Source organism: Peromyscus californicus, unplaced genomic scaffold (assembly GCF_007827085.1).
Source record: "Peromyscus californicus insignis strain IS unplaced genomic scaffold, ASM782708v3 Scaffold_5__1_contigs__length_169319896, whole genome shotgun sequence".
Taxonomy (NCBI): Eukaryota; Metazoa; Chordata; class Mammalia; order Rodentia; family Cricetidae; genus Peromyscus; species Peromyscus californicus.
Genome location: NW_026294573.1, coordinates 157,901,976 through 157,929,394, shown reverse-complemented (window position 1 = coordinate 157,929,394; position 27,419 = coordinate 157,901,976). Strand labels below are relative to the sequence as shown.

The 27,419-nt window shown below is 37.6% G+C and overlaps 1 pseudogene; it reads left to right on the top strand.

Moving 5' to 3' along the window:
- Window positions 1-825: 825 nt before the first annotated feature.
- On the top strand, window positions 826-13,772 carry LOC128097085 (triosephosphate isomerase-like; annotated as a pseudogene).
- Window positions 13,773-27,419: the final 13,647 nt, after the last annotated feature.

The window sequence follows — 27,419 nt, the reverse complement described above, 5'->3', positions numbered from 1 at the left end:
TGCACATGCACAAGAGAGAGAGAGAGAGAATGAGAGAAAGAGAGAGAGAGAGAGAGAGAGAGAGAGAGAGAGAGAGAGACTGAGAGAAAGAGAGAGAGAGAATAATGTATAATTTAACCCTCAACGAAGAAGCTTGAGATTAAATTAAAAAAAAAAAAAGTCCAGGTGTGCAATCAGCCTCATGAAGAACTGACATGATTCCTTTGTCCTAACAAAGTTCTTTTCAAAATAAAAGGGAGTTCTAGCAATAATCATGCTGAGACAACAGGGATAGACAGGACAGTGAACTATCCTGCAGTGTCCGATTCAGGACCTAGCATGATGGTGTCTTAATGAGTAACTGGCATACCCCTGAAGCAACTGGATCAATGGAATCAGAAAGCATGATATCTGAACTTTAGAGCATCTAAGAATTACAAAGAATAGCAGTGGAAAGAAGTGATTCTGAGCTACTTTTGGAGTTTAATTGTGATAGTCCCTCATCTCTTTAACTCAAGTTTCTAAAGAGTTGTTTCTTTGAATTGTAACTAATGCAAGGTGTTATAGAATACCCATAAACACTCACCAAGTTTCCTATCTTAACTCAGTCTAATTGGGTTAGCCAAAATATTAGTCAACTTGGTATTGGGCAGAATTTTATAGAGCAATTAAAGAATCGCGTGTGTGTGTGTGTGTGTGTGTGTGTGTGTGTGTGTGTGTGTGTGTGTGTGTGTGATTTATTGCCCTATTGGAAAGCTAAAACCCTCCTGACATAAGAGTATGCAATCATAAAACTAAGTAATGATAGAGAGAGAGAAAGAGAAGGGGGAATTACGTAGATCAGCCATGAGGACAGAAGAAGGTATAACTTCCCAGCCAACGGCTGGAGTATGAAGTGGTGTCTCTTCCATCTTTCCTGTGAATGGAAAACTGACTACAAAACCATATTCTAGCCTGTTACATCCTTCTTCATTTCTGCTCGAATCTATATTTCAGTGTTTCTTTTTATGTTAATTAATAGATTAGTTGGTTGATTGAGAAGGGGCGCATGCCTTGGAAAGCATAGGGAATCAGTAGACATTCATGGGAGTCAGTTCTCTCCTTCCACCATGTGAATTCTGTGGATTAAAACCATGTCATCTTGTTTTTGTCTAGCATTTCCTCACTATGGCCTCATTCCTCCCACTGGGAATGGTGATGTATACTTTATTCCACTATATGGCTGGAATATGTAAATTGGTTTTGCATTTACAGGGAATTACAATTCAGAGATTGCCTTAAGTCTTATAAGAGAATTAGGCTTTGAACTTTTAAAAGTGTTAGAAATGGTAACGATTATGAGGGTTTTTAAGTTGGACTACATGCATTTTTACATTATGATATGGCTATGAGCCATTGGTGCCAGGGAATGAAATGTGATGGTTTTAATGAGAAATGTCCCAATAGGTTCATGTATTTTAAAATGTGATCCCCTGTGGGTGCAATTGATGATATACAGGAGGTTCAGTCTTGCTGGAGGATGTCCCTCAGGATGGGCTTCGAGAACATGTAGCTTCACTCTGCTGTTGTTTTGTTCTCTGCTTTCTCTGAATATTTGGATAAATAATCTTTCAGTTCATGTTCCAGCTGCCTGTTGCCATACTGTGACTGTCATTATGGACCCTAACCTTCTGGTTCTGTAAGCCAAAATAACTTTTCTATAAGTTGCCATCGTCATGGAGTTTTATCACAGCAACAGAAAGGTAACTAATGCATAGACCAAGTATTTTAAGGTAAAGTTTTATAGATTCAATACTTCAAAATTCACCTCAGAAAAATGGTCTGTCTTTGGGAACTCAATAATATATGAGAACTAAGGAATAAAGATCATCACAGAAATAAAGACCATAATAGGAGAGAAGGAAACCAACAGCATTTAGAGGACTTAGGAGAAACATTATCTCAAGTTCATGGGTACCAATGTTAGTCAGCTTCCTACCAACACCAAAGAGCAAAGATTTATTTTGAATTGCAGGTTTTGAAGACTTGGTTCATGATCAGTAGTCCCTGCAGCTTTGGACCTGTGATGGTGGTTGATATTCGTAGGATTATATCTTGTAGAGCACTGCTTACAACACAGCACAAAAGAAGGGGTTGTCTTCTCAAGCTCCTTCAAGAGCATGTGTCTGTCCATTTGTCCTAAAACCCCAGTTTGTTCCCCAGTATTGCTCTGGGTCAATCCTATAACACTTTGGCCTTCGGGAACATTTGACAATCACACTATAGGTTTTATTTTTATTATTTTTTGCATGTGGGTATGTTTACATGCTTATATGAGAGTCAATCCTCTAGCACATTGGCCTTTAGTGACATTTAACAACCACAGTGTAAAACTGTAAGCTTTACTTTATTATGTTTTTTTCCATGCAAATGTGTTTACATGTTTGTATGTATGTGCTCATGCTTATAGATTCAGATGTCCTCACACATGTGTGAATGTGCATGTGGAGACCAGAGAATAGCCTTGGGTAGTGTTCCTCAGTAACTTCCTACCTCATTTTTTGAGACAGACTCTCACTAACTCATGAGTTTACTGATTAGCTGGTAAGACTAAATGGCCAATGAGCCTCAAAGCCCTTCCTGTCCTCATCCCCGATGCTGGGATTACAGTCGCACACTGCCTTACCTTGCTCTTTATGTGCATGCTGAGTGTCTAAACTCAGGTCTTTGTGCTTGTGTGGCAGGAACCTCATCCCTAGATCATAAACTACAGTTTTAAAATAGATAAATTTGGTAGATATATATTTTAGTTGGAAGTATCTGTAATTCCCAGGACCAGTATTATAAATATTGGAGCCCTGTATAAGGCCTGTATAATTTTTTAAAAAATATTTTAACAAAAAATTTAAGGAATCACATTGGCTAAGTAAGCTATCTGATTCAATCAATGTAAACACAAAAAGCCAAACCTAATTAGATAAGATTTAAATTTTACTCAAAAAATAAAACTTTCATTGAGGATTTTTTTCCACAAAGGGAAACTATATCAAAAATTGAAAAGTCAATAAAAGATTACCAGTTATCTGTCATGAAAAACAGCATAGCTATACCACATCCTTAAGGATTATTCTGTAGTTTCCCTCTGAGATTATGTTTCATTGTATTGCAGATAACTCACAGCACATCAGAGTGTTACGACCTATGGATGTGCTTGCAAATTATTCCTGATGAAGATTCACTTGGATTATACCAGTATGAAGAAAGCCATTTTCCAACTGTGTTCGACATATATTTCTATCACTGTGAGCTAATTCCTCACTGAAGCAACTTATGGGGGAAACATTTATTTTGGATCAGCCCACCACAGAAGAGAAGGCATGCAAAAATGTGTGGTGGTCAGTCATGTGGTAGAGACTCTTCACACTACTGTAGACCAGAAAGCAAACAGTAACCAGAACCCAGAGCTTGGGTATGACTCTCAATGTCACAACCCTAGTGACTTCTAAAAGTCTGTATAGTCTCACAGTACAGCATCATCTCTTGGGCAACATGAGTATGAAACTGGAGCCCATGAGGAACATTTTATATCAAAATAATACAGCTTTCATGTTTTACAAATACACTATATAACTTTCTTGAAATGAGTATACCATGTGCCTTGTTTTCTCTTGTCTACCCTGAAAACATACATGCAAGTAACATTATTCACACTGAACAGGTTGTATTTAGGAATGTGTTCCTCTCTCTCTCTCTCTCTCTCTCTCTCTCTCTCTCTCTGTGTGTGTGTGTGTGTGTGTGTGTGTGTGTGTGTGTGTGTGTGTGTGTGTATGCATGTATATATGTATATGCAAGTAACAACAGTCAATGAAAAACAGCCCATGGATATGAAAAAGAACAAAGAGAAGTCTGTGGGAGCGTTAGTGGGAGACTAAAGGGATAGGGTAAATGATGTAATTATACTATAATCTCAAAAACAAAAGAAAAATGTTTTAAAAAGAATAAAGTTTAAAATGTTTCAACATATAAAAAGTATGTGAAGTGATTTGTATCTTTTCCAGTACATACTAGAAATGAAAATAAAAATGTTCAAATGAGTTAGATTTTAGCCACCCACATTATTATTAGAAAATCAAGTTGCCCCAAAGTTTAGTGAACCAAACTTACCAAAAAGATGCTTCTTTTACTTTGACAATGCCAAACTGTCTCTACTACTTTCTTAAATGTACTTATGAACTCAATGTTCTGTACACTCTAACCATATTCATTTTTGCTTTTCAATTCTATAGGCTATAGAATGAAAATGGAAAAGTTTCAAATGGAAAAGTTTGAATCCCTTTAGACAAAGATGCACTGGTGCTAGGATGATGTTGCTGTGTGCATCTCTGATTCGATGGCATTCTTTACAACCTTCCTAAACACAAAAAGAAATGAGACATTGTCCAGTTCATATAGGCCACTGAAAGTAACAAAGAATTTGGCAGCTCAAAACATGTGTAACAAAATTGTATTGATGACTACTAGTCTATCTAGGGAAAGGGTGCCACATTGTAGCTAAAGGTAGATTATTAAATCAATGTGTAGTTTATCAATACTCAGTGATCATTCTATTTAATATATCAGAGCTTTCTGTTAAAGTACCTGAGTATATACAGCAAACCAAACTTAGTTTTCAGTCATCTTGTGGGTGTAAAAGTTCTGTAAGATTTTCTTCTCTTATTTCACTGGAAAAAAATAAAAAAAAAAAAAACAGAACAAAACAACAATAACTACTTCTTAAGTTTTTAAATGATAACTTTTTCCTCTCTTTGCAATAAAATACTTTTTATTTCCCATATACATGAATGCTAAATAAGCCTATTTAGTGTTCAAGTCTTGTGAAGGCTGCTTTATCTCTAAATACAGCTTATTCTTAAAGTGTTTTTCAAATCTCAATGTGAAACTGATGAGTAAGACCTCACAGGATGTTCTGAATAACTCAAGCCTCAGCTGGACCTCATGCCACTTTATTGTTTTGTGTTGTTTATAATGCATATTTTAAATGACTCATTTCTTGAACTTCTGCTTCATAATTTCTAAAAGGATTCAATCAAATTATACAGTTAAGTTCTTAGTGTTCCGATGAGATTTTTCTCAGCAGTGCAATTTTACATTGTGCAGCATTTATAGGGGAAAAACGTTAGATTGAATTGATCTGCATTATTTTACATAGAAAAGCTGAAACTTGCATCTTTACCTGTCAAGATAGCTTGTTTAATTCTATTTTTGGCCTGAGAAGCACTTTTATACTTTCAAAAAATAACAACAATCTAAGAAAGCATCAATCAATTTGTGAATTGTCAAGGGATTCTGGTCACTGGACCTTGAAGGTGGATGCAAGGAGGAACAGGATTGCTAGTTACAAAGGTGTTCTAACACAATCTTAACATTGGGCATCACAAGTAAAATGTGAATCACTTAACTCACTGAACTTAAATCTAGCAAGGTCTAGTAAAGAAGATGGAGTTTTCAAATACATATGTTGATGTTATTACTTTAATTAGACCTGGTACCAGTTTTGAAGTTCTCTTATTAAAAAATTGAAGTTCAAATCAAAGACTCACAATTTTCTAGTGTGAACGCTATTGAAATTTCTATCAGTTTATTTACTCACTAGAAGGAGGCAATAGCAATAAGTTCTTTGTCTTAGAATATATATTGGTTTTTACTTAAAAATGTATTTTCACAAGAATTTAAAAAAGTGTTTGAAATACTTCATTTAAGATATGAGGATTTTTAAAAAATCCCTATATTAAGATCTTACAGTTTATTTTACATTGTTAAGATCCTGGTTTTGGTTTTGTGATGATTTGAAGGCCAAAGCCAAGCAGCAACCACAAAATTTAGTTAGTAAAATAATGTCTATTATACTGGGTTTAGTGGAGATATCTGTAGATATTTTTAGTCTACACCAAAAAAGAATTTTTGTAAACCTGAGAGTATGAGCTAATGGGACCATCTACTACAAATCTGTCTTAAATTTAAAGATCAGCCACCAAATTCAAGGACACAGGAGTCCCAAAGACATTCTCATTGTGAATAATTGAACCCAAACATGAACATTCTCACCACCCATTGTGGTGGATAAATCACAAAGTTGACTCACAAGAGAAGAAATATCTTTTTTTTCACCTCCATCCCAAGATAGTTCCTGCCACTTAAAAAGACACACATAGTATCCCTTTAAAGTACTACAAAATCAATGTAAGCAAGCATATGGAAACTCTACATTGCACATAATTGATTCACTTGAGGATTTTTATTCTAGTGACTTCTTAAATTCCTTAAGGAATGTCTAGATAGCTAACTTTAGTATTATCTGTAGAAGAATGAAGCAAAACACATACAGACAACTACATGAAAAGAATTTGGCGTCTCCTGTTTCTGTTGGTCTGTCTGGCTAGATAAAATGTTTTGCCTGTTATAAACATACAAGAAGTGTTTTTAAAATACTTTGTTATTCACAAATTTGTTTTTAATATTCATATATAAATCACCTATTGGCCTGTTGGAAACTCTTCTTAGAATCTGTTTTGTTTCAAACCTTAGTGAATTCCGAAGACATGCACACATATTCTGTATATTGAATAGGATCATTTAGGAAAGCTAGAGTATAAAAATTCTTTTACAGGCTTTCATACTCCATAGATACTGATACATAAAACACAAATGATTCACATGACATAGTTGAATATCAGGAAGCATCAGCCTACTGCACTTGGAGGAGTAATGACCTTGAGTTAGGCTCTCTGCATCATATTTCTTAACAATTTTCTCTTCAGTTTTTTCTGGCATATCAACCTACAGAAGGTCATTTCCTCACATAAAAATCTTTTGAAATTGCTCTCAGAGTACCAGATCAAATACAATATTAAAATTTTAAATCTTCTGGAAATCAAATGAAAGACAGCTTTAAGTTTTAAAAAACAGAGCTCCTTCACATACTAAAAAAGTTGGAAAGGATTTACAGGTTCTTTTTCCCAGAATTTATTTTCATAATGTAAACTCATTTTATTTCCTGTGCCTAGAATCATCCACCACCAGGTCTCCCCTCCATCTGACAAACACTACTTTCCAAAATGATGCACATCAATCTACTTCTGTTCTTCTATTCTAAATTGCAAGAGGATGTTCTGATCTTTGGTCCTAAGTGCTGAGTTTTCTTGATCTAATGCTAATTACACATGCAATATTCACTTTGTGAGGATTCATCATAGTGACATTTAAGATGTATTTCTCATCCATTATCTTCTTTGGGGTTCCAGATATTACCAACTGTGAACAACATGTGAAAACACCTCAACATAGAGATGTTGGTGGGTTTGTAAAAAAGATGTCCAGTAAATTTTTGCCCTATGCAAGGTATAAAGAACCTGGTTTCAGAAGTCTTCTAGATCACCCCAAAACAAAACAAAACAAAACAAAAACCAACAGCAACAACAACAACAACAACAAATCTAGTTAAATTACAAAATGAAAAACATGGTTATGTATGTTGTTCTAGGTTTTAACCTTCCTTAATAGAGTACCACTTAACTGACTTCCAATAACTTTTAAAATACTTTTTATTTCCTAAATATATTAATTAGTGTCACGCCTCACCAATCACCGAAGTGGTTTTGGTATTCATAATAACATAAAGCCCTTTCTTAATGCCTCACTTGTTCTTTGCTTATTTCTGAATTTGCTTCTATCCCAGGAGTGTTAGAGGCCAAATCAATGGACCATACACCATAGTACTGTTTAGCTGTAGATCATTCCATGAATCAAGGACACGGTCTTTGCTCTAGAATTCGGTTGAGCCTAAGACACACTATATACACAGTTTGCTTCAATGTCAGGGAGCTATGTGGTAGATAATTTTTCTGAGATGTCTCTATGATTCTTTTCAAGAAATTAAAATTATTTTCTCGGGTCATTAGTATAGATTAACAAAAAGCAGTCGATGCTAGTTAGTTATACATTCAGAGTATAATAGAAAAGATGTCATAACCCTGAAAGGAGAAGAACCACTCATGGCAATGATTGTTGCTAGACTAAAATCATGCACAGGTAACACCAGTTCTTTAACTTCTTGTCTCAGTTATAGGTAATATGGGTGTTTACATGGGATTTCAATAGAGAATCAAAACTCCTAAAAAAGCTTTTATTTCAAGAATTCATGACAAAAGCTTTTGCCTGCATGCCATTGAGTATGACTAATAAAAGCCCTGCAGCTCAAAGACTTTGTTGGCACTACTTCACTAGTTATATAAATGATTGAAACTAGTACCCTCAGTGATTAGTTCAATTAGAGGGCTTTAGTATAGTCTCATTCTGGAGCTCTGATCTTTGCAATGGCTATTTTAATATGTGCTAACAATTTATTAGCATCATGTAAACTGATACAATCCTATGGTTTAGAACATATTTGTTATAAAACTCATGCAATCCAGGGTAAAAACTAAAACTAGCAGAAACATCATTTTCCCAACATTCTCGCACCAAAATTGGAGTTTAAGGTTTCAACCTGGTTTTCAGTGCTTTGCTACCATTACAAGGTGAAACAGATGCAACCATTAAAGGGACCACTGTAACTATGGAATGCTCCCCTCAGGACCCCGGATGAGGAACAGACCACACCCAAACACCAATTTCCAAGCACAAGTCAAAGGCAAATAGATCCTTTATTAAGCAAGACAATGAGACAAGGTGATTAAAAATAGCTTTAAAAATGTTACTTTTGAGAGGGAGGGGGGGCTGTATTAGGACTTGTTGGTAAGTTCTGATTGGGTAATTTAATTAATTTAGTCAAACTAATGAATTCTGGCTGTTGGACTTTGATGTTTTGAGAGTTGGACCTTGGCGATCAGTCTCAGGAATGAGTCACTGGCTAATTAAGGGAATAGGCCTGTGTGGCTAGCTTTAGGAATGTAATCTGAAGGTTTAGCAAGGGAGAGAGAGGTAAAGGGCAAAACCTGTGCATGCCAGGTTTGCCATGCTTGGGCCTGGGTTTGCCATGGTCTGGCTCGCTAGAACCTTTCATAGTGTTTTGGCACCATTACTGGATGAATTGATGCAAACACCACTTTGGACAGCTGTGAAGATCAAAATCTCTCTGGAAAAACACATTAGCAAATCAAGCTCCTCAGATGAACGTTGCAACTGTGTGTGTGTGTGTGTGTGTGTGTGTGTGTGTGTGTGTGTGTGTGTGTTATATATATATATGTGTGTGTGTGTGTGTGTGTGTGTGTGTGTGTGTGTGTGTGTGTGTGTGTGCGCGCTCTCCTTCAACTTTACCAATAAGGATGTTGTAAAAGAAAATAAGGTGACGATATTACAGGCATTAAAGTTTTTTCACATGGTCTTGGAATCAGAGAGGCCATAAGAATCTTGACATAAATAATAGATGATATCAGCTCATATTGACCTTTAGAGTCAGTCCCCGTGCAACGATGCCTTCCAGCCTTCCAGGTAGTTCTTCGTGGGGGGAAAGTGGAAGATGAATGGAAAGAAGTGGCTGAAGAACTCATGTACACACTTGAATGCACCAGCAAACAGGGAAGTAGTTTATGCACCACCCCCCACCCCACCACACACACTGCTTACATCAACTTCACCAGGCAGCAGCTAGATCTCAAAATTGTTGTGGCAGCATAGAACTTCTACAAAGTGACTAGTAGGGACTTCACTGTAGAGATCAGGCCTGGTATGATCAAAGACTTAGAAGCCACATAGGTAGTACTGGGGCACAGGGAGAAAAGACACATTGTTGTTGATTGTTTTTATTCTTCTGGGGGGCCTACACCCAGCTCCCAAATAAATCACACACGGAGGCTTATTCTTAATTATGAATGACTGGTTTTAGCTTGTATTGTTTCTTGCAAACTTTCCTTAATTTATCCTGTGTACCTTTTGCCTCTGGGCTTTTCCTTTTCTATTACTTCTGTAAATCTTACTCTTACTCCTTGGCTTCCTGTGCTGCTGGGTGGCTGGCCCCTGGAATCTTCCTCCTTCTCTGACTACTTCTTCTTTCACTCTTCGATCTCTTTTCTTCTCCTGTATATTCTGTCTGCCTGCCAGCCCCACCTATCCTTTCTCCTGCTTTGCTATTGGCCATTCAATTTTTTATTAGACCATCAGGTGTTTTAGACAGGCACAGTAACACAGCTTTATAGAATTACACAAATACAACATAAACGAAAGTAACATACTTTTAAATAATATTCTACAACATTTCTCCCTTTTGTCTATATAAAAATGAAAAAGTTTTAACTTAAACATTGTGAGACTATATATAATAACAATTATCAAGTAAGGATTGCATTCACAATATTCAATCCTTTTATAGTTAACATATTCAGAGAAAATAATGCATTATCTATCCTATCTTAGTGAATTCAAAATTTTATACCTAATTTAATTTCTATCATAACTAAGGAAAACTGAAACTATAGCTATCTATTCTTTAACTCCATCAAAGACCCAGAAAGATGTAATTTATCTAACAACAGAGACATTTGACTGTCTGCATAGTCATCCAAAGTTCCTCTGCAATGTTGGGGCATCCATCTTCGGCCTACAGGCCTAAAGTATCTCGAAGACTTTTCTATGAAGTAAGAATTTTGGACTGTCCTGCCTTATTTTGACAAAGTTCATCAGTCACTTTCTTCTGTTTCCTGCATAATGTCTGGCAGTTTCTTCTGTGAAGCAGGAACCCTAAATGACCATTCTGCTTTGTTTTGTCAAAATTCAGCAGTCTCTTTCCTGTGGGTTCTGCATGACTAGTCTGCACAGGATACAGTCAAGCAGTCAAGGCAAAAGCAGATTCTTTGCCCAAATAACTAATCTTGCCACAATGAAAACAAACTCCATAAAGAGTTCTTTCAATGCCCATCATTTTCTCTGAAGTAAATTGGTGCTGCCAGGAGCAGATATATATCATTGTCATGCAAAACCTTAAGTTAACACAATGTTTTAAATGCCATATTCTGTAGGTCTTTGTAACATTTGAAGACCATCTGTCTATCTAAAATATATCTCTATATGATCTGGAAGGCATACCTAACATATTTACAAATTTGATTGTTATAAATGACTAACCATGAACCTATATTTCCTGATTATCCTATATAGTTTATAATAACAGCTTTTGTAAGCTAGAATTTTACTTTACACTTTAAAATAAACTGCATAGGTACAATAACTTAAACAATGCTATAAACATATATACAATATGTTGTAACAAAAATAACCTTAAAATTTTATCAATATACAAAAATCCTTTAAACAAGAGTAGAAATGTAGACAAATTTCTAAAAAGTCTTATTAAATAAGAAATACAGAGCCAAATATAGAGTTAAAGCCAAAGAGATCAGAGCAAGAGCCACCTAGCTTTAGCTTACCATCAGCAGTAGCTTCCCCTGAGAGACCTTCTAATGTCTCACTTGTGTTTTATTGCTCTCCTGTTCTGCTTTCTCATTTGCTCTAAGTCCAGCCACATGACAGCCACTGGCTGTCTATACAGACCTCCTTGTCTCTATGTTTGGTACTGGGATTAAAAGTTCATGTCACCAAGCTTGGCTGAGTCCTTGACCACATAGAGACTCTGCCTCCCATGTGATCAGATTAAGGGCGTGGGCTACAACAGCCTGACTGCTGTCCCTGGCTCGCTATGACCTCTGATCTCCAGGCAAACTTTATTTATTAACATACAAATAAAATATCACATTTCAGCACAAATAAAATATCACCACATAGAAGCACACACACACATATGGCATAACAAAATAACTTTAAATTTGTATCAATATTCTATATTCCTCTAAATGATAATAAACATCGTAACCCACCAAATAACCAAAAACTACCAAAACCCCCTAAATCTTGGGAATGTGGGCATAGTTTTCTCCATGCTTCTTTCTGATGTCTATGGAAAAAATACCTTTTTTTAGAGTCCCAGAGAAAAAATTTGAGATAATCAGCCAAGTTCTGGGAAGACCAGCACTGATCTTTGCTAATAGATTTCACCTGTCAAGTTTCAGGAGGTCTCACCTGATCAAACCTGATCCATATTAACCCTCTAAGCATCCACAGTCTCTCATCTCTTGTGGGAACAAAACTCCAAAGCATTTTTTATTTCCATTTGACAAATATATTTTTTGACTTCTTTTTTAAAGTTAAGATAGCCCTAAAGCATCTAGGTTGGTTCTATTTTGCAGTCCTGCTCACAAGCTCATGTCTGCCAACAACATTCTTCTGCTTATTACCATTCAAAAGATTCAAAATCCACACAATAACTTACCAGATACAGACTCCTTGTGTATTTCCCATGTGGCTTTTTTCTTTTACTCTCTTTCTCTGTAAAAACTTTATTTTAAACTATTCATTTTTTTTTAATTTTCTATGATTATACCCTTTTCCTTTTCTTAAGCCTACGTACAATGTTAAACACACTCTAACCTGTTTAGAGGTTTGTCCATCTGGATCTCTTTACTGCATATAACTAGTCTTTTCTGACCTAATCAGCAAATTTTTAAACTGCTAACCTACACCTGAATTCTCCAAGAGCTACTCTCGCTGGGCTCTCAGCTGGCTCCACCCACTTCTCAGGTTGGGAAAGCCAAGCTTAAAGCTCATGGCCTGGTGAGAAGTTCATGACTGAAAACTGCATTCAACCTTTCTAGAACTCTGGAATGCTGATGCTTGTACTGTGGCAGGTGTTTTTTACTTAGTTTTTTGTTCCTACTTAAGGTACTAGCTGCTCAAGGGCTCACTAACTGGCAGGAACTTTCTGGCCAAAACTCTTAAAGGAGCTGTATTTTGTGTTATTGTTATTGTTGAGCTTTCTCAGGCTGTAGATGGATATTAGAGCCCCAAGCTCATATGCCAAAATGTTGTTGGGTTTTTTTTTGATCTTGCCATCCTGCTCCTAAATAAATCATACATAGAGACTTATTCTTAATTATGAATGCCTGGCTTTAGCTTGGCTTCTTTCTAGCCAGCTTTCCTTAGCTTTAAATTATCACATCTAGCTTTTGCCTTTGGGCATTTCCTGTTCTATAACTTCTGTAAATCTTACTCTTATTCTGTGGCTTGCTGTGTAGCTGAGTGGCTGACCCCTGGAGTCCTCCTCCTTCTCTGACTACTTCTTTCACTTCTTCATCTATTTTCTTCTCCTATATATTCTCTCTGCCTGCCAGCCCCACCTATCCTTTCTTCTGCCTTGCTATTGGCCATTCAGTTCTTTATTAGACCATCAGATGTTTTACACAGGCACAGGAACACAGCTTTATAGAATTAAACAAATTCAACATAAACAGAAGTAACACACCTTAAAATAATATTCTACAACAGCACATCTTTGGGGAGTCAGTGAGATGATTGGGCAGAAAGTGGTCCATACCCTAGCAGAGGGACTTGGAATGATGGCCTGCTTTGGGGAGAAGTTGCATAAAAGGGAAGCTGGCATCACTGAGAATGTTGTTTTCAAGCAAATCAAGTTCATTGCAGATAATATGAAGGACTGGAACAAAGTCCTCCTGGCCTATAAACCTGTACAGACCATGGTACTGGCAAGACTGCAACTCAGCAGACTCAGGAAGTACACACGAAGCTCTGGAGTAGCTGAAATCCAATGTCTCTGATGTGGTGGCTGAAAGCACCTGAATCACTTGTGGATGTTCTATGATAGCACAGCCTACAAAGAGCTGGGAAGCCAACCTGATAAAGATGGCTTCCTCATGACTGGTGCTTTTCTCAAGCCTGAATTTGTGCACATCATCAATGCCAAACAGTAAGCATCATCTGTCTTCTCTACCCTTCTGCTAAGCCAGGACTAGGTTGTCAGGAAGCTTACTAACTGATTCCACCAGTCACATGCTTCTGATGATGCCATCTGCCCAATTTTGTGGCCTAATCTACACTGCACCTTCCTGAACCTTTTATACTTCCCTATAATGGTTGGGACCAGGCCAAGCTTTACTGTGATGGTTAGAATGAAATATGTCACCAAGGTGGCTTCCTGGCTGAGAGGTGGAAGGAGTAGAACTGACTCTGTCCCTTAAGGCCCAACCACGGGCAGGAGAGGGAAATCACCTTCCTTTCCTTTCTTGTTGTACACTAAGGCCAAATCCAAATCCTCTTATCCTAAGAGGCCAAGGATGCTCCCCTTTCCACAGTGCTGGAACCACAGTATTGTGTTTGTGGACCATCCTACATGTGAGGGAAATAAACACCTGACCCCCCTCAGAGAGAGGGAGGAGGGGGAACATCACAATTGGCTAGGGAAGACTAATCATTGCAATGTGAATTTGAAAACTGCTGCTAATAAAGGCTCATCATGAAGAAAGAAACAAACATGCCTAGTATTAGATGAAGGTGCATCCTTGCTCTTTAGTGACAGAAATATTAACCAAATTATCTCTTGATATGAAGAGTGGAAATTATAAACAAAAACTGAGCATACATAGCTAAGGAGAACACCCAGAATAGACTTGCAATCAACTACTATGATCTAATGTTAAGTGTGTAAATGTATATTTTTACTAAAATTTCTATAGTCCCAAAAAGTTTGAATATTTAATTGCATAAAATCTTTTCTAGAACCTAATTTTTCTTTATATCACAAGTAAATCAGATGGCCTCTGGGAAGCTTAAAGATGCTGTATTTTATCCATCTATGGAAGAAATAAAATCAAAAAGAGGTCAACTTGAAAAATCTCATGGGCAGCTTCTCCTATTAAAATTCAAGTGACATGCAGGCAATACCCACAAAGCTGTTGAGAAATTCATGTCAGCTGAAACACTGTTAGCTTGGTCTGAAAAGAAGAGAGAATATAAAATGAAAATAAAAAGAGTATAAAATAAAATGAAAATCTACCATCCAGAAGTGGGCTGGACTCAGCTGAAAGCTCCTGCTTCTATGGAAAAAAAAGTTTCCTAGCTAACAAAATAGAGCATAGAAAACAGAGTGGGGAACCAAGAGTGTCCTGATGAAGAGATGCAGGCATTTTCTGGGCTGGAATTCAGGACAGCTATGTTTACCTTGTGACACATTTATGCCAACATTCCTCCCTTTGTTAGCTTTGTCTAGTCTACATCATGTCTAATCTATAGTATGTATGTTAAATGCAAAGCGCTTGGCTCTTTAATTCCTTATGTCAGATTATATTGCTTGAGTTCAGGGTGTGTGGTTAATCACACCAAGTACATCACTGCTGTCACTGTGGGGTTGGAGAATATGAGAATGAGATAGAATGAATAGTAGGTTTACTAAGTATGAAATGATGCTCATAGCCCTAATCCTCACAATTGCAAGGAAATGCCACTCTGGTAGCTATGGTGAGTGTGTGCTGTGGTCACTGAATTTAGGGGACTCTAAATGAAGGGAACCTTGGCAGAGTTCCCTCAACCCATGGAAGGCTGAGACTAGCTTTCTCCAGCAGGTTTGACATAGCAAAGGTGATAGATAGGTTTCTCTCCCCTCATCAGTTAACACATTTCTAAACTCCCTTTTAGCAGAGTGGAATCAAAGCCTCTCTACGTGGCCTGAAATAAAGACATTGCTGTAGCCATAGGTCTTGTCATTGGATCAGGAGGCAAGGCCTGACTACAGACAGTGTCACAAGCTAAGAGCAGCCTCCACTTGACAGCTAGGAAGACAGTTGGGACCCCTCCCTAGTGGAGTTTCAAGTAAATCAGTTCTGCCAACACCTTGTGAGCCAGGAAATGATCTGGAAAGGAGCATGGTTCATATAGCTCCTGGAGTTTGACATGTTTGGCCAAAGGTCTCAGGTAAACCACCACTTTCTGGTGGGAAATTTGTGTCAATTTCTTAAGTAGCAATAGGAAAATAACACATCATAGTGTTCACCAAATTTTTAGTATTTTCTATAGAAAAGACATATATTTGATTTTTGGTAACATTTATATTTTATAGTTCTTATTTGACTTCAATGTATAACCATAGTCTCATTTTTTTTTTAATTTGTAAAATGGGTGAGTACCAGACTCAGGGAGCTTTTACAGATAGAATTATTATATAGAAGACAGACATAAGAGTTATATCTGGGCGAAGATGATCACAGAAACCAGGAAGAAGTCCCAAGCCTTATTCCTGCTTTTATATTCTGACAAGCGATTTGGTCACCCTGACCCAGCCTCATGATGAATTCTCAATTAAAAAAAAGATAGTAGAATGCCTTAACCACAAGATACAAAAGTCAGTCACAGCACATTGAGCATCTTCAAAGAGGAGACAGATCAGAGGAATCCAGGCATGCTGTCGCCTGGTTTCAGTGTTGTGGATCATGTGAGACATGAGTTGGCCTTTATGGCTAATGGGGTTGAACTCTTCTGATTTGATAGCTTCTGACACTACCTTCTGTGTCCCGGGTAACACATTCAGTGTAAGGAATGGAAAACTCAAAATACCTTTTGAGGCTAGGAGTGGTGGTGCGTGCCTTTACTTACAGCACTTGGGAGACAGGAAAGGGGATCTCCCAAGTTCAAGACCAGCAAGGGCTATACAGTGAGGTGACATTTCAGAAACAAAACCAAACCTACCAACCCAATAAAAGGGAAATGCCTTGTGAAATGAAGGGCTAAAGGGCGGGGGTGGGGGGAGCATCACAACTGCTGCTCCTCAAGGCTTGGAGCATTCCATGAGAGGGAAGCAGGTAGAAGTAGCAACACCTCCAGGTGCTTAACAGGAGGTAATTTCCTCCTGGTAAAGCACAGTTGCTTCAAAGAATGATGTTTTTTCTTTATTTCTTTTGATCAGTGTTGTTATATGGTTTTGGAACAAAAGAGTGAAATTTTTGTCATACCTCCCTCCATGGGGGAAGACATGACAAACTTTGCGAAAACTTATGCTTTTCCCCCTTCTCTTAAGAACTAAGTGATTGATTGGACAGGGAACCTCCTGCCGGGAAATCCATCTGTTTTATCTAAAGACATGCTTGATGCCAATAGGAATTCTCATCCCCTCAGGGAGATGTGTGCTTTTATACCCGGAGCCCTGCCTTGGACGCAGCTGATGAAGGACCCTCATGGCTAAGCCTCCTCCCACTTTTTGAAGTCTATGAAGCTTAACTTCTTCTTTGTCTATTTTTATCTGCTTTATTCAGACACTGACCAAAGGCTTAGACCTGCCCCGATTCTCAAGTGCTCTCTCTCTGTCTCTCTTTCTCTAAAGGCATGCCCATTCCCCCAACAGGCAGTTGTTTACAGACTCCCATTGCTGTCCCTACCTGCTTTCCTCGAGTGTAACTTGGCAAGCACCACTTTCTGTCCTCCCCTTATCCAGCTCTCTCTCCAGGAAGCACTGAACTTTCTAGGTTGCCTGTTCTGTCACTTTTTATTTATTTCATATCTAATAAAATATTGTTGAGTTTCCTTCTGAGTCTGTTTTCAAATTCTTTTAGTTATAAGGCTAAAAACTTGCAAAAGTGACACTGAATTCCTTGGCCACAGTAGCTGTGTCTCCTGACAGCTGAAATGTCTCTTTATATTTCAACACCTTTGAGACCAAAGATAGGTTATTCTTGCTAAATTAAAAGGTACATTGCCAGAAATTTGAGAGTGAGTAAGGCATGGAAATGGGAGGGGATGGAGGAAGGAAAGAGAATGGAGGGAATGATGAGCTTTTATCAAATTTAAATTTTTAAAAATAAGGAAAAAAACTAGGGTTCAAGAGTTTTCCACATACCAGCACTAAGGAAAGATCTGAATTCTCAATTATAACATCATTTACTTGGTGTTTCTGAACCCAGTTTATCTAGTAGACCATGGAAATAAATAACCTAAAGGGACATCAGGTGCATCCATGAGTATGCCAGCCACCTCAAAATAATCATTATCTCAAATAACATACATCATCTCCAATCGAAGCACTGAAGCCACAGGGTTGCTCTGCCCACAATGGTGCAGTCCATTCCATTCTTGCTCTGAAGCATGTGCTTTGTTTTTTTTTTTTTAAATAAGCTTCTGCCTAAACTAGCTCTGTCTGCAGACTGGGTTTGTTTCCTTTGTTAAGCAAAAATGGAGGGATCCTTAGCTGTGAGTGAAAATGCATGTTGATCTCCCTTAGACACTTGCCCATATTTGAATGGCAGTAAATATTAGTTACCTTCTTCCATGTAGAACTAATGTTTTATTGTTATTTGGTTGGTGGGCTTATTTACTTATTTATTGATTTGGTACCAAAACTGATCAGAGAAGACTGGAAGGATTGCATGGCAGGTAACAGTACATGCGATCATGCATGAAGACATGAGTTTTATCACTGGGACCAACATGGTGGATGGAGAACTAAATCCCTGCAAGTTGTCCCGACTTCCACATGTACACATGAAAGATTAAATATAAAAATATTAAAAACATATTTCCCCATCATTATCTCAATGTCCCTTGCTCATAGAATCCCTCCTTTCTCTCATCAACTGGACTCCTGGAGCTCAGCCTGGCTCCCAGTCGTCGATTCCTGCATCTGCTTCCATCAGTCACTGGATGAAGGCTCTATGATGACAGTTAGGGTAGTCACCAATCTGATTACTGGAGTGAGTCAGTTGAGGCACCCTCTCCACTATTTCTAATAGTCTAAGCTAGGGTTATCCTTGCGGATTCCTGCGAACTTCCCTAGCACCAGGTTTCTCCCTATCCCTATGATGTCTTCCTCTGTCAAGATACCTCTTTCATTGCTCTCCTACTCCTTCCCTGTTCCAGACTAACCATCCCATCAGTTTATGTTCTTGCCTCCACCCCTTACCCTCTGTTGCTCCCTCAGTCCCCTGTTTACTCAGGGTATCTCATCTATTTCCCCCTCCCAGGGCTATCCCTGTGTCCCTCTTAGGGTCCTCCTTGTTAGCTAGCTTCTCTGGAGCTGTGGTTTGCAGACTGGTTATCCTTTGCTTTACATCTAGTATCCACTTATGAGTGAGTACATACCATGTAGAGATTGCATGGGACTGAACTAGGCCCTCTGCATAAGTGAGACAATTGTGTAGCTTGGTCTGTTTAAGGGACACCTAGCAATGACACCAGGATCCATCCCTGGTGCATGAGCTTGTTTTTGAAGCTCACTACCTATGGTGACACACCTTGCACAGCCTTGGTGCAGGGGAAGGGGCTTGGACCTGCCTCAGCTGAGTGTACCAGGCTTTGCTAACTCCCCATGGGTGGCCTTACCTGTTCAGAAGAGGAGATGAGGGGTGGGTTTTAGTGGGGGAAACTGGGGGGAGTGGGAGGAGGGATAAAATGGGATTCTGTGATTGGTATGTGTAATGAATATATTATAAATAAAATAAAAAACAAAAACAAAAAATATTAAAAATTAAACTAAATCAGAGAGCAGGAGTTAAAATCGAACGCAAGAGTACAAGAGTTAAAATATTTACTGAAATCATAAAATGTAGAAACAGAAACTGAAAATATTGAAGTGAGCTGAGAAAGTTCTTCATAACTCTATTGGCCACTCCCAACAGGATATGTATTAATGGATAAAAGACATTTAACACCTATGGTATTTGTGTAATATAGGTAAAAGATTGATTTTTACTTCAAAGTCAACTTGATAGTGAAGTACTTATTGCTAATAAATGTTGTTTGAGTCTTATTTTGTTAATTTAATTTAATTTTTTTGAGACAGGATATTACATTGTGGTGCAAGCCGGCTTGGAACTCATTATGTAGCCAGGCTTATTCTAGACTCATGGTAATCTTCCTGTCTCAGCCTCATGAGTGCTGTGATTACAGGCATGAGACACTATGGTTGATCTTTATATTTTTATGTCTGAAAACACTTCAGGAAAAAAATTTGAAGCAAAATATTAATCATAAACATTCTCTTGAATTTCCAGAGCAGTAATGGTTTGCTCCATTACTAAGGGTTTGTGTAGAATGTTATTAAAGTCACTAAGCCAAAGTAAATGTATGTCCTCACAGTGCAAAAGGTCATTTGAAAAGCAAAATATGTAAGTTCAATTCATGCTTTTTAATAGAAGTCATAAAAATTACTAGTGAGGTCTTTTATGAGCCGGTACTTTATGAGATTCTCATTGTGTCTGCTGCTGGTTCTATAACTGAGTAAAGACTGAGTAAAGGCTTCCTTTCCCATTGTGGTAGGCAACTGGTCAAGAAATAAAACAACAAGAGAAAGAACCTAGTTATAGTGAGTAAACTCATGAGAAGATGGGTTCTTTTCTTCTTAAGGCATCATATCGCCATAAGGATGGTTCATACAGAATTGATAATCTTAGACTGGTAAATGTTTGCTCACAGGCAGAGGTTTGCAGACAAACGTCACACATTGATCCTACTCTAATTGCCAGTCACAGATGTATCTCAATTCTTCATGTGTCAAAATTAACACAGTGTTTCTCCTAGAGAGTCTTCCTATTAACTCGTTTGTCACATGCAGTTTCTGACCTCTTTCTGGATGGACAGAAAGAGGGTGAAGCTTGTCTCTGTCTTTCTTGCTGATTACTGCACTCAGGATAATGAAAGACCACACGTTTTACCTGAGTATTGTGGTGGATGGGGCAAGGCAGCTGAAAGATTCAGTCCAGAGATTTGAACTCCATGTTTGGCTTGGTTTACAGATCAGTTTTCTTAAATTTATTAATGAATAAAGTCTATGATTTATATATCAAAACAAGAAAGAAAACCCGAATTACCAGGGGGAGACCCTCTTAAACATACCTGTACCTCCTGCCAAAGATGGAGGATGTTCTTTTGTTCAGACATGACATGGTTATCGTGCTCATGAACTCTCACCAGCTGTTCTTACCTTCACAATCTCAAGCCAGCCAAAAATACAGCATAGATAGTGAGATTGCTTTATGGGCTTCACTCTTTAAAGAGGAGGGAGAATCATTCATTTCTGAGAGTGTTCTCTCTTGTGAGTTTCTCTTGTTCCAGTGGATGCTCCAAAACTTATGCACATATAGGTAGCACTAATTGAAATTATTGAGTTGCCCTCCACAAAAAGAAAAAAATTAAAATAAAATAAGAGAAGGTGGAAAAAAAAACGTATTTCAGGGGTAAAGGAACATTTGAAGGAGAGAAATAGTGATGGATGTGATCATTATTTATTGTATATATGTTTGAAATTCTCAAAAATAAAGAAAATCTTTAATTAAAATGTAGACTAATAGATAATACGAACTGATCAATTGTTCAGCAACATTTACAAGGAAACAAGGAAAACATCTACTCTAAATTTGGCAATTTTTGAGAGAGGCTAGCCCACACTGGTGATTCTTTCACACTGTTTTGCATGGATGGCTTACTGAAGGTTCAGGCTTTCTTCTTCAAGAACCAGTGTCCCGGTGAATCTTACTTTGAAGTTGCTACCAATCATTACCAGTTTCTTTTCAGCCCCATCCATTTCCCCTTGAGAAGATTTACACTCCACAGGCAAGTAGAAATTAACCTGAGGCCGTGACTTCTATACACCTGTAGGAAGTCCTCTGGCTAAGAATGGCAGGTATGGCATAGAAAGTGGACTGTAGCTGATTGTTCCTCTAGAGGAACTTAATGGCTTTTTCTCTTATGGGGAAACTTTTAGTTTGACAAATCCATTCTTTGTTAATGTGATGTAGGAGGCTGGGGAGAATGGGACAGCTATATTATGGTGATTGTCTTTTTGAAAAAAAGTCAGTGTTATCTTTAACTGAAATTAAGATGCTGATATTACAAAATTAGACTAGAACTTCACAGACGTGCCAATTTTATGTGTAAACACAAATGGTAAAATAGATGCATATTGAGATGAAAGAAAGCATTCAAATGAAAAATAAAATAATTTAGAAAACTGATGATGGAAAGCAAACATTGAGAACTGCAGATTGAGATGAAGAAAGAAATTTCAATGTCAAATCCAATGCTTGAGTAAATCAAATGATGAACACAACTACTGAAGGTGTATGGTATTTAAATTATACTGACTTGAGGAACAAAAAAGAAGTGTTTCAAAAACAGCCTGATCTTAACAAATTACTCTGAACAGAAATTGTTACATAAGCCAATTTTTTTAATTTAAAACATATGGGAGTTGCTAATAGTTGAACTAAATGATACTAAAATCTCAAATATTACTGAGTTATTTTTAAATCTAAAGTATAAGATTGTAGAAAGAAGACTCACAAGTTTATAAACATGAATTGAAATTGGTTGAAAAAGCCTTCCTACCTCAACCCACCCCAAAACAAAGAATTTAAGAGCTATGACTACCTCTATTCGCAAGATATTTGGGGAAATTTTTCTATTCATGAAAAATAAAACTTTGATTTAATTTCAAGCTTCACTACAAAAGATATGAAATTTAACTGACATTATTTTTGTTACTGATGAAATTATCTTACTGTTAAGGTCCTGGATATACTTACTATTCCTGAGAACATGCTATTGTGCCTTCTAGTCATCTATGCCCTTGCAGTAGTGTGATTCACGAGAGTACTGATGTGTTACAAGAACTTGAATGTCAGTGTATTATCATGATAGCCTTGGATTCTGTTTCATCCTTCAATGTTGTAAAGTAATAGTCAGAGGTTTCCTGTAGACTTTTCATATTTATTCAGCGTATAGTAACCACTTAATAAGAATTATTCTAGAGAATGAAAAAGTTTGTGTAGCTACTAATGGAAAGGATTATTTGGCAATTACTTAGTTCTTTACAAATAATCTGGCATGGAAGATGTGACACTAGGACAAAACATATTTGAAAATGACAGTTTATCCCAATGTCCAATCGGATAAAACCATATGCTTCTGTGTGTATGGATGCTTGGGATGGTCAACAAAAGGTGAAAGAATAGTCCAATCTTCATTAACCATCATGAAAATGCAAGACAAAACCACAGTGAGGTGCTCCCTCACTCCAGTAAAAATGTCTTCCAAAAGGGGACAAAAATAAAAAATAAGTGCTGACAAGAAAGTGGAGAATGGGAAACCTTTGCAATCTGCTCCTGAGACTACAAATAATAGAGCCATTATGGATTTAGTATGAAGGTTCACCAAGAAATTAAAAATAGAAATATCACATGATGCAACAATCCCATTATGTAGGTATATATCCAAGGAAATGAAATTAGAACCACAAGGAGACATTCAAAGAAGCATCATTTGGAGTAGCTAAGACATGCTAAAAAGATATGTGTCCAATTAGAAGAGAAAAATGTAGTATATATGCCTCATGGAATGTTATTGGCTATAAAACAAAGGGGACAAAAGTTTATTCATTTTGAAAATATCATATTGTTAGAGATAATTATGTTTAAAAAACAAGCATGAAGCAGAAGTACAATGTATTGTCATATACACACAAAATCTAGCGAAAAAATTGCTTTACTAGAAACTGTAAGAAAAACAGTATGTACTAAAGGCTATGGAGAATGAGAGATCAAGGGTTTGACATCTATCATGTCAGATATTAGAATAGATATGGCTGCTTGTTTCTTAGCTAATTCTTTTGTATTACATTTTCCTTTTGTTCCTGTTCTTCTAGATTGAAAAAAATGCTTCTCTTAAACAATATATTGTGGTGGTATTTTATTTGTAATGAAATGTGATTTTATTCCCTTGAAAAAAGAGCAGGCCTCCAAGAAACAACAACCAAAAAGGACAAAACTAGATACAATAAGACAAGGCAAAAATCCCTCATATTCAGCCTGAACAAGGCAACCAAGAGGAGGAAAGAGTCCCAAGAGCAAGCAAAAGAGTCAAAGACACACCTGCTCCTGCTGTTTAGAGTCCCACAACACCACCAAGCTAACAGCAACAACATATACACAGAGGACCTGGTGCAGACACTTTCAGGTCCTTTGTTTGCTGTTTTCATCATTGGAAGCCCATATGATCCTTGCTTAGATGATTCAGTGGACCATGTTCTCCTTGTGTTCTCCATCCACTCTGACTGCTACAATCTTTCCTCCCCCTTTTCCTCAGGGTTCCTGAGCTCTTAGGGGAGGGACCCAAAGGAGACCTCCAATTTAGACTCCCTATCCACTTTACTGTCTGGCTGTGTGTCTCTGCATCTGCTGCAATCTGCTGTGAGAAAGAAGCCTCTCGACTGACTGTTGGACAAAGCAATGCTCTAAGAGTACAGCAGAATATCTCTAGGAATCATTTGTTTTTTGTTTGTTTGTTTGTTTGTTTTTGTTCTGTTTCATTTTTGCATTATTGTTGTTGTTGGCAAGTTGTGTTTGGTTCTACCCCAGGTCTCTTTGCTATCCAGTCTCTGTTTCCTGTCCATCCAGGTGGTATCAGGCATGGGCTCCCTGTCTTCATGTGGACCTCAAGTTAAACTAGACATTGGTTGGGCACGCCAAGAAATTCTGCACCACCATTACCCAGCACATCTTGCAGCATATCAAGGGTTCTGTGGTTGGACTGATATCTAGGTTTTTCTTTTGGTAGCCTTCAGAGTACTATCTCACACCAAAGAGATTAGAACACAAGGGTGAAGCCTCATCTAGGCACTAGCTTGATCATCCTACATTCAATGAGCTGTGTGGATGTTGTCTTCAGCAATTTGCCACATCCTCCATGAGTTTTCAGAGAGTGACTCTGTATCCTAGCATCAGTCTTGGTTATTTAGGAATATCTACAGGACCCCACTCAACTAACATCTCAACCAAAAGAAACCCCAGCTCACCACTGGAAACCTTGCCTTGCTACATGAGGTGACCAGTTCAGATTCTTTATCCTCCGTTACTAAGAGACCTCATTAGGGTCACTTTCATAGACTACAGGAAATTTCAACTGCACTAGGTTTCCATACCACCTATCAAATACCCCTCAATTCCAACTGCCTCTCCTCAATACTCTCTCCCACCCTGCTCTTCCCCCAAACTGATCCCTCCTGCTACCATCCACACCCACATCCAGCCTATCTTCAAAAATTATTGTTTCCCCTTACTTGCTGTGGGATGTTCTGTATAGCAAATGTGTTGCTAATTAGTCAATAAATAAAACACTGATTGGCCATTGGCTAGGCAGGAAGTGTAGGTGGGACAAGGAGGAGAATAAAGCTGGGAAGTGGAAGACTGAGTCAGAGAGACACTGTCAGTCGCCATGATGAGAAACAGCATGTGAAGATGCCGGTAAGCCACGAGCCATGTGGCAAGGTATAGATTTATAGAAATGGATTAATTTAAGCTGTAAGAACAGTTAGCAAGAAGCCTGCCACGGCCATACAGTTTGTAACCAATATAAGTCTCTGTGTTTACTTGGTCGGGTTTGAGCAGCTGTGGGACTGGCAGGTGAGAGAGATTTGCCCTGACTGTGGGCCAGGCAGGAAAACTCAAGCTACACTTACTAGATAGAAAAATTACTTCTCCCAGAGCACTCCTTTTAGCCTAATCTTTTTGGGTCTGTGGATTGCAGCTTTATTATCATATACTTAAAAGCTAATTTATACTTATAAGTGAATACATGCCATATTTGTCTAGCTGGGAATGGGTTATATCACACAGGGAGTTTTTTCCAAATTTCATCTAATTTCCTCAAAATTTCATGATGTCATTTTTTAAGAGCTGAGTAAAACTCTATTGTGTCAATGTACCACATTTTCTTTATTCATTCTTCACTTGAGGGCTATCTAGGGTGTTTCCAGTTTCTGGCTATTATGAATAAAGGTAGAATGAACATAGTTGGGCAAGTGCCCTTGTGGTAAGAAGGAAACTTTTGGGGTATATGCCCAAGAGTTATATAGCTGGGTCTTGAGGTAGATTGATGCCCAATTTTCTGAGAAACCACCATATTGATTACAGTAGTGTCTGTACAAGTTTGCACTCCTACCAGCAATGGAGGGATGTTCCCATTGTTCCATATCCTCACCAGCATGAGCTATCCCTTGTATTTTTTATCTTAGCCATTCTTACAGGTGTAAGGTGGAATCTCAGAGTTACTCTGATTTGTATTTCCCTGGCAGCTAAGGATGTTGAGAATTTCTCTAAGTGTTTCTCAGTCATTTGAGTTTCCTTTATTGAGAATTCTCTGTTTAGATCTGTAAGCCAATTTTAAGTTGATTATTTGCTTGTTTGTTTGTTTTCTGATATCTAGTTTCTTGAGTTCTTTATATATTTTAGATAGTAGACCCATATCAGACATGGAGTTGGTGAAAATCTTTTTCCATTCTTTAGGCTGGCACTTTCTCTAATTGATAGTGTCTTTTGCCTTAGAGAAGGGTTTTAGTTTCATGAGGTCACATATATGAATTATTGATCATAGAGTCTGTGCTATCAGCATTCTTTTCAGAAAGTTGTCTCTTGTGCCAATGTGTTCAAGGCTACCCCCCACTTTCTCTTTTATCAGGTTTCAGTGTGTCTAGATTTGTGCCGCAGTCTTTGATCCACATACACTTGAGTTTTGTGCAAGGTGATAGATATGGATCTATTTACATTCTTCAACCTGCATGCATCCAGTTTGACCAGCCCTACCTGTTTTGAAAATGCTTCCTTTTTTTTCCATTCTGTATTCTTGGCTTCTTTATAAAAAATCAGATGTCTATACGTGTGTGTATTTATGTCTGGGACTTCAATTCAAGTCCATTGGCCAACATGTCTTTTTTGTGCCAGTACCATGAGGTTTTTATTACTATAACTCTGTAGTACACCTTGAAATCAGGGATGGTGTTACTTCCAGAAATTTTTTCAGGATTGTTTTAACTTTCCTAGGTCTTTTGTTTATTCATATGAAGTTTAGAATTGTCATTTTGAGGTTTGCAAAGATTTGTGCTGGAATTTTGATGGGGATGGCATTGAATCTATACATTGCTTTTGATAGGATGGCCATTTTAACTATGTTAAGCCTACTGCTCCGTGAGCAAAGCAGATCCTCCCATCTTTTGATATCTTCTTCAATTTTTTCAAAGACTTGAAGTTTCTATCACACAAGTTTTTTCTTTTCTTAGTTAGTTATCCCAAGATATTTTATATAATTTGAAGCTATTTTGAATGGTGTTTTCCCCTGATTTCTTTATCACTCCATTTGTCATTGGTATATAGGAGGGCTACTGAATTTTTTGAGTTAATCTTCTATCTAGCCACTTCATTGAAAGTGTTGCTCAGCTGTAGGAGTTCCCTGGTGGAATTTTTAGGGTCACAGGTGCATATTATCATATCATTTGCAAATAATGATACTTTGACTTCTTCCTTTCGAATTTGTATCCCCTTATTCTGTCAGTTGTCTTACTTTTCTAAGCAATTCTCTTCAAGTTGCTGTGTAAAATAGAAACAGAAGGAAGGTTGCCAGATTCATTTTATGACTTCACAGTTACCTGATACCCAAACCACAAAATGATTCAACAAAAAAAAGAGAATTAAAAACCAATTTCTCTCATGAACATAGATGCAAAAATTCTCATTAAAATACTTTCAAACTGAATCCAAGAATACATCAAAAAGATCATCCACCTTGATCAAGTATCAAGTAAGCTCCATCCC